Here is a 7170-nt window from a genome sequence, read left to right as displayed (position 1 = left end):
TTTCCCTTTTCTTTATATTGTTATTGTTGTTATTATTGTTGGTTTATTTTAATTAATTAATTAAACTGTTCTTATCTCAACCCATGAGTTTTTCTACTTTTGCCCTTCCAATTCTCCCCCCACCCCTACTGGGGTGGGAGGAGTGAGCGAGCGGCTGTGTGGTGGCTAATTGCGAACCGGGGCTAAACCACAAGAGCCCTTTTTGGTACCCAATGTAGGTCACAAAGCGTTTGAGACAATAACAGTTGCTGGTCACAGCATTGATTCATCTGTTCTCAATACTAGTTTATCCGATCTACACCATGCTCTTATTTTTGCAGTGCATGTTAAAGATTGGAGTTGGTTTCTGTAGTTTGCTGTGCTCTGCAGTGATTAGCAATGTTTTGCCTGGGAGAGTTGTTATTAAAACACTGGCCTTGAGCTTTATTGGGTATTTGGGTTTTGTATTGAAGCTGTTGTTATACTTTGGGTACCACCTCATAGTGACAATTAGCGATTATACCTCCTCCTCCGAGTGGTTTTATATGGAGGAAATACAGAACAGCACCTTCACTACCTTATTCTATGATGTCTCCTCCTTCATTACAATAACTTTCAGTATCTTGAACATCCTTGGGTAGTTAAGATGTATTTATTGGTATTTCTTGGGAATATTGTTTCAGTTTTATCTAAGGGTAATAAGCAATTTAAGAATACCATATAGAGGTCTGCCCCAAGGCTTTATAGTTATGGGTGGCAGGGTTTGAGGATAGTATGGTTAAATGCAAAGGACAGTGGGCACCTCCGGTCTTTTGGGACTTCACCCCTGAACAGGTGCAGAGTCCTGAAAATTAGTAAAATATTTGGAGAAAGTATGTTGTCACCCAGGCAATTCCAGAGAGATACAAATCACTGCAATGTGCTGGGGCCTGGACCAGGCCTACCGAGCCCTGTTTAACACTATTCAGTACCCCCAAGGGGAAGAGGCGGCCTCTGGATCTAAAAAGACAAAGGAAAAGAAAGTGACAGGCACTGCAGCTACTCCAACCCCAGCAACAGGCACTGCAGCTGAACCAGAGAATCAACCCATGTTGGTATCAGTCACCCCTATACACAAGAAGAAATCTTGGAAAAGAAAGTCAACTCATTTAGAGATGATGGAAAAGCAGGGTCCTCATGAGGAGAAGAGGAGGAAGAGGAAGAACTCATAAACAAGACAGAAACCACCTGATCCCTATCCTTAAGTGAGCTGCAAGATATGTGAAATTATTTTGGCTGCCGTCTAGGTGAGCACATTGTCACCCGGCTGCTTTAATGCGGCAATAACGGGGCCAGTAGCGTGGAATTAGAGGGGAAGGAAGCCAAAAAACTGGGATCCCTTTCTAGAGAAGGGGGCATTAAATTCCAAAGCAATTGGAACGCGGTACGAGTCCTCAGCCTCTGGAGGCAACTCCTGTCCTGTTGAATGAAAGGTATCCCTTCAAGGAAGATCTTATATATCACCCAGGAAAATGGACCACTATAGAAAAAGGTAACCAGTACCTGAGATAATTAGCCATGCCTGAGGTGATTTATAGTGACCTGGATAATGAACAGTCATCCAGATGAAGCGCAGTGTACACGACCCGTGTGGCAGAAGTTTGTATGGAGCACACCAGCATCACATATAAACTTGTTGGTAGTAATGGTCTGAAAAGATGAAGAGGCACCAGCAGTGGGGGATGATTGGCAGACTCCAGGATTGCGAAGCAACTATCTCTTCCTCCCTCTTCTTCACTGTGGAGAAATTGTCCTGGTAGGTCCAGCAACTCAAAGAAGATTTGTCAGACCAGTATCAGAGCCATTAGGAGTAAGCATCCTTTCGCTCGAGAGAGATGATACACACCATGGGCTGCTCTATGGTTTTACCTCCATGACCATGGAAAGCACATGAGGAAGTGGGATGGAAAATCTACCTCAACCCTAGAGGCACGGGTACATGAGTTGCAAGGAAAAACAGTCACTCAGGGGTTCTTCCAGAAAAGTTGCTTCCCCAGTTTCTAGTGAGCAGTTCCCTAGACAGAGGAGTAGAAGCGCTGATTTTATCTCTGGTCTCAATAGAGGGACTTCTAATTCACACCTGCAAGAAGTGAGTAGCAAATACTACGATCAGGACTAGAGGGGCCCTGCCTTCAGCCAGGTGGAGGAAAGGGACAAGAGGGTTTACTGGACTGTGTGAACCTAGTGGCCTGGCACATCAGCCCAACAGGAGTATAAGGCTTTAGTGCACCCTAATGCGGATGCACAGTGCACCCTAAAGCCATCAAACTATACAGCGGCAGAACCCATCAGCATTGCTGGAGTGACAGGGGGATCCCAAGAGCTAACTGTATTGGAGGCCGAAGTGAGCCTAACTGGGAATGAGTGGCAGAAGCACCCCATTGTGACTGGCCCAGAGGCTCCGTGCATCCTTGGCATAGACTGCCTCAGGAGAGGGTATTTCAAGGACCCAAAAGGGTACACGTGGGCTTTTGGTGTAGCTGTCTTGGAGACAGAGGTAATGAAACAGTTGTCTACCTGGACCATTTTGTTGTGGAGTTGCTGAAGGCCAAAGAACAACAGGAGCTGATGACCACCACAACAGTGCACTGGAAGCAATATTGCATCAAGACTCTCTGATTCCCATCCATGAGCTGATGCATTGACTGGAGAGCCAAAGAGTGATCAGCAAGACCCGCTCACCCTTTTACAGTCCCATGTGGCCAGTGCAGAAGCCTAATGGAGGGTGGAGGCTAACACAGACTATCGTGGCCTGAATGAAGTCACTCTGCCACTGAGTGCTGCTGTGCCGGACATGCTAGAACTTCAATGCAAACTGGAGTCCAAGGCAGCCAAGTGGAATGCCACAACTGATATCGCTAATGAATTCTTCTCAATCCCTCTGGCAGCAGAGTGCAGGCCACAGTTTGCTTTCACTTGGAGGGGTGTCCAGTACACCTGGAATCGATTGCCCCAGGGGTGGAAACACAGCCCTACCATTTGCCATGGACTGATCCATAATGCATTGGAACAAGGTGGAGCTCCCGAACACCTTCAATACATTGATGACATCATCGTGTGGGGCAACATAGCAGAAGATGCTTTTGAGACAGGGAAGAAAATAGTCCAAATCCTTCTGAAGGCCAGTTTTGCCATAAAACGAAGTAAGGTCAAGGGACCTGCACAGGAGATCCCGTTTTTAGGACTAAAATGGCAAGATGGATGTCATCAGATCCCAATGGATGTGGTCAACAAAATAACAGCCATGTCTCCACCAACTAGCAAAAAGGAAACACAAGTTATTTTAGCCATTGTGGGTTTTTGGAGAACGCCTATTCCGAATTATAGCCTGAAACCCCTCTGTATCAAGTGACCTGGAAGAAGAATGATTTCAAATGGGGCCCTGAGCAATGACAAGCCTTTGAATAAATTAAAGAGGAGATAGTTCATGTAGTAGCCCTTGGGCCAGTCTGGACAGGGTAAGATGTAAAGAATGTGCTCTACACCGCAGCCAGGGAGAATGGCCCTACCTGGAGCCTCTGGCAGAAAGCGCCAGGGGAGACCTGAGGTAGACCACTAGGATTTTGGAGGGTCCGAAGCCCAGCTCCAACTGAAAAAGAGATATTGGCAGCATATGAAGGGGTTTGAGGTGCTTTGGAAATGGTTGGTACTGAAGCACAGCTGCTCTTGGCACCCCAACTGCCAGTGCTGGGCTGGGTGTTCGAAGGGAGGGCCCCTTTACACACCATGCAACTGATGCTGTGTGGAATAAATGGGTCACGCTGATCACACACTGGGCTTGAATAGGAAACCTCCATCACCCAGGAATCTTGGAAGTGATCATGGACTGGCCAGAAGGCAAAGATTTTGGAATATCACTGCAGGAGGTGGCACATGCTGAAGAGGCCCCACTGTGTAACAAACTGCCAGAAAATGAGAAGCAATATGCCCTGTTCACTGATGGGTCCTGTCGTCTTGTGGGAAAGCATCGGAGATGGAAGGCTGCTGTATGGAGTCCTACATGACAAATAGCAGAAACTGCTGAAGGAGAAGGTGAATCAAGTTAATTTGCAGAAGTAAAGACCATCCAGCTGGCCTTAGACATCACTGAACGGGAAAAGTGGCCAGTGCTCTATCTCTACACTGACTCATGGATGGTGGCAAATGCCCTGTGGGGGTGGTTACAGCAGTGGAAGCAGAAAACTGGCAGCGCAGAGGCAAAACCCATCTGGGCTGCCACATTATGGCAAGCTATTGCTGCCCAGGTAGAGAACCTGGTTGTGAAAGTACATCATGTGGATGCTCATGTAGCCAAGAGTCAGGCCACTGAAGAACATCGAAACAACCATCAGGTAGATCAGGCTGCCAAGATTGAAATGGCTCAGGTGGGTCTGGACTGGCAACATAAGGGTGAATCATATCTAGCTCAGTGGGCCCAATGACACCTCAGGCCATCAAGGAAGAGACACAACATACAGATGCGCTCATGATCAAGGGGTGGACTTGACCATGGACGCTATTGCACAGGATACCCCCGAATGTGAAACATGTGCTGCAATCCAAGTGGGTAAAGACTCTCTGGCATGGAGGAGGATGGCTGAGATATAAATACGGGGGAGGCCTGGCAGACTGATGATATCACACTTCCACAAACCCACCAAGACAAATACCATGTGCTTACAATGGTGGAAGCAACCACCACGTGGCTGGAAACATATCCCATGCCCCACGCCACTGCCTGGAACACTATTCTGGGCCTGGAAAAACGTCATGTGGGGACATGGCACCCCAGAGAGGATTGAGTCCAACAACGGGACCTGCTTCCAAAACAACCTCACAGACACCTGGGCCAAAAAGCACAGCATTGAGTGGGTGTTTCACATCCCCTATCGTGCACCAGCTTGTGGGAAAATCGAATGATACAATGGACTGTTAAAGACTACAGTGAGAGCAATTGCAGGGTGTGGGGGGTGTGGGAGGGTGTGGGGGACATTTAAACATTGGGATACACATTTAGCAAAAGCCACCTGGTTAGTCAACACGAGGGGATCTGCCAATCGATCTGGCCCTGCCCAGTCAGAACTCTTACGTACTGTGGAAGGGGATAAAGTCCCTGTAGTGCATGTAAAAATATGCTGGAGAAAACAGTCTGGGTGATACCTGTCTCAGGCAAAGGCAAAGCCATCCGTGGAACTGCTATTGCTCAAGGACCTGGGTGCACTTGGTGGGTGATGCGGAAGGATGGAGAAGTCTGATGTGTACCCCAAGGGGATTTGATTTGGGGTGAAAATGGCCAATGCACTGAATGGTATGTTGTTTATTGATATATAATATTGGATGTCATCTCTTCTGTGGTTGCTATACGCCATATCAATGATATCACAGTAGGAATCTTCCAATTCATGGAGCATGAACTTTGATTAAACTGAGCAAAGTGCAGCGGAGATGGAACAAGGACTGACTTCAGCATGCAACAATCCAACACCACACACACCCCGTATCTCCTGCCCTGAAAGACTATTACAATAGACGGAGCCCAAAGTCATGGACTACATGAACTCAATAGATATCTTGTGGACATTTGTGACTATTTTATGGACATTTTACAGGGATGGTCCATAGACTAAGGGAATGATGGCCGTACATTATATCAAAGGATGGGAAGGGGGGGAGGGGGGTCGTGGTTAATGAGGTGGTATTGGCTAGTATGGGACCCGAGCATGATGTAAATGGTGGAATAACGGGTGGATACTGTCATGGTTTTGGCTGGGATAGAGTTAATTTTCTTCACTGTAGCTGGTATAGTGTGGTTTGGATTTAGTATGAGAATAATGATAACACACTGAGGTATTTGTTGTTGCTAAGTAAGTGCTAAGTTTTGCTAGGTAGTTCTTATACTAGTCAAGGACTTTTCCAGCTTCCCATGCTCCACCAGGGGCACAAGAAGCCAGGAGAGGAGAGGCACAGCCAACACAGCTGATCCAAACTGGCCAAAGGGTTATTGCATATCATATGACATCATGCTCAGTATATTAACTCGGGGGGAGTTGGCTGGGAGAAGCAGCAATCACGGCTCAGGGGCTGGTGGGTGGTGAGCGGTTGCGTCACTTGTTGTTTGTTTGGGGTTTTTTGTAGCCCCACCCAAGTTTCACCCCTCTCTCTCGCTCTCTCGTTACTTTCCTTTTAATTCTTCTTATTGTTATTATTATTAGATATCTTATCTCAATCCATGACCCTTTGTACTTTTGCTCTTTCAATTCTCTCCCCAATCCCACCGGCTGTGTGGTGCTCCGTTGCTAACTGAGGCTAAACCATGACGTCAGAGTATGTGCATGCCCATAGCCCTCAGCTGACCTAGCTGGCAGCTGCTCAGGGCTTGCCTGCACCGGCAGATGCTGAGGACTGCCACCCTCAAAGCAGTTGTTCTCAGCACCCTCCTTGGCTGCTCTTGCAACTAAGTGTGGCTTCATGCAGGGCCCACAGGAGAGGGCCTGTCAGCTGCATCCCCGGCATGCAGTCATGCCACTAGGCACAGGAATTCAGGCAACACTGTCTTTCCACCATGACCTGAGCTGCTCTGGTCAGTAACGATGTTTCCTGGTGTCCTGGGGATACAGTGTGCTCAGCTTTGGCAACCAATGACCTTCACAGAATTGTCAAAATGGCTCTGATGAATGCTGCATGCTCCAAAGGGGCTGTAGTGCCTTGGGTCACGCTGGTGTCTTCTCCTTGCACCCAGGTTTGAACTAGAGTGTGACAATAAACTACCACCCAGGGACCCCCCTGCAAGGGCCCCAGAAAGCCCCCTGATGAAGGCAGACAAAAGAAAGAAGAGCCTCTGCCACCTCCCAGGCAGGCAGAGGAAGGTAAGGCAGCAGCTGGCTCCTTTCCACAGTGTGGGGAACTGACATGTGCCTCGCCGACGAGGAAAATCCCTACCTGTGATAGCAGAAAGTCTCCTCCTCTGATCTGCAGTGTCATGGCCTGGGAATAAAGGTACGCCAAGGAAATGCTGAGCTGGGCAAGAGCCAGTGCCAGGGAGGGCCTGAAAAATCCCAGAAATTGTGGCTGCAGGAGAACCCAATAGCCCTCCCCACATTGCTGGGGTGGGCAGTGTCGGGGCAATGCTCTCCTGCTGAGCTTTCTCCTTTCTGACTCCAGAGACCCAGCATG

This window comes from Phalacrocorax carbo, chromosome 7 (genome assembly GCF_963921805.1).
Source record: "Phalacrocorax carbo chromosome 7, bPhaCar2.1, whole genome shotgun sequence".
NCBI lineage: Eukaryota > Metazoa > Chordata > Aves > Suliformes > Phalacrocoracidae > Phalacrocorax > Phalacrocorax carbo.
Note: the sequence above shows the minus strand (reverse complement) of the source record.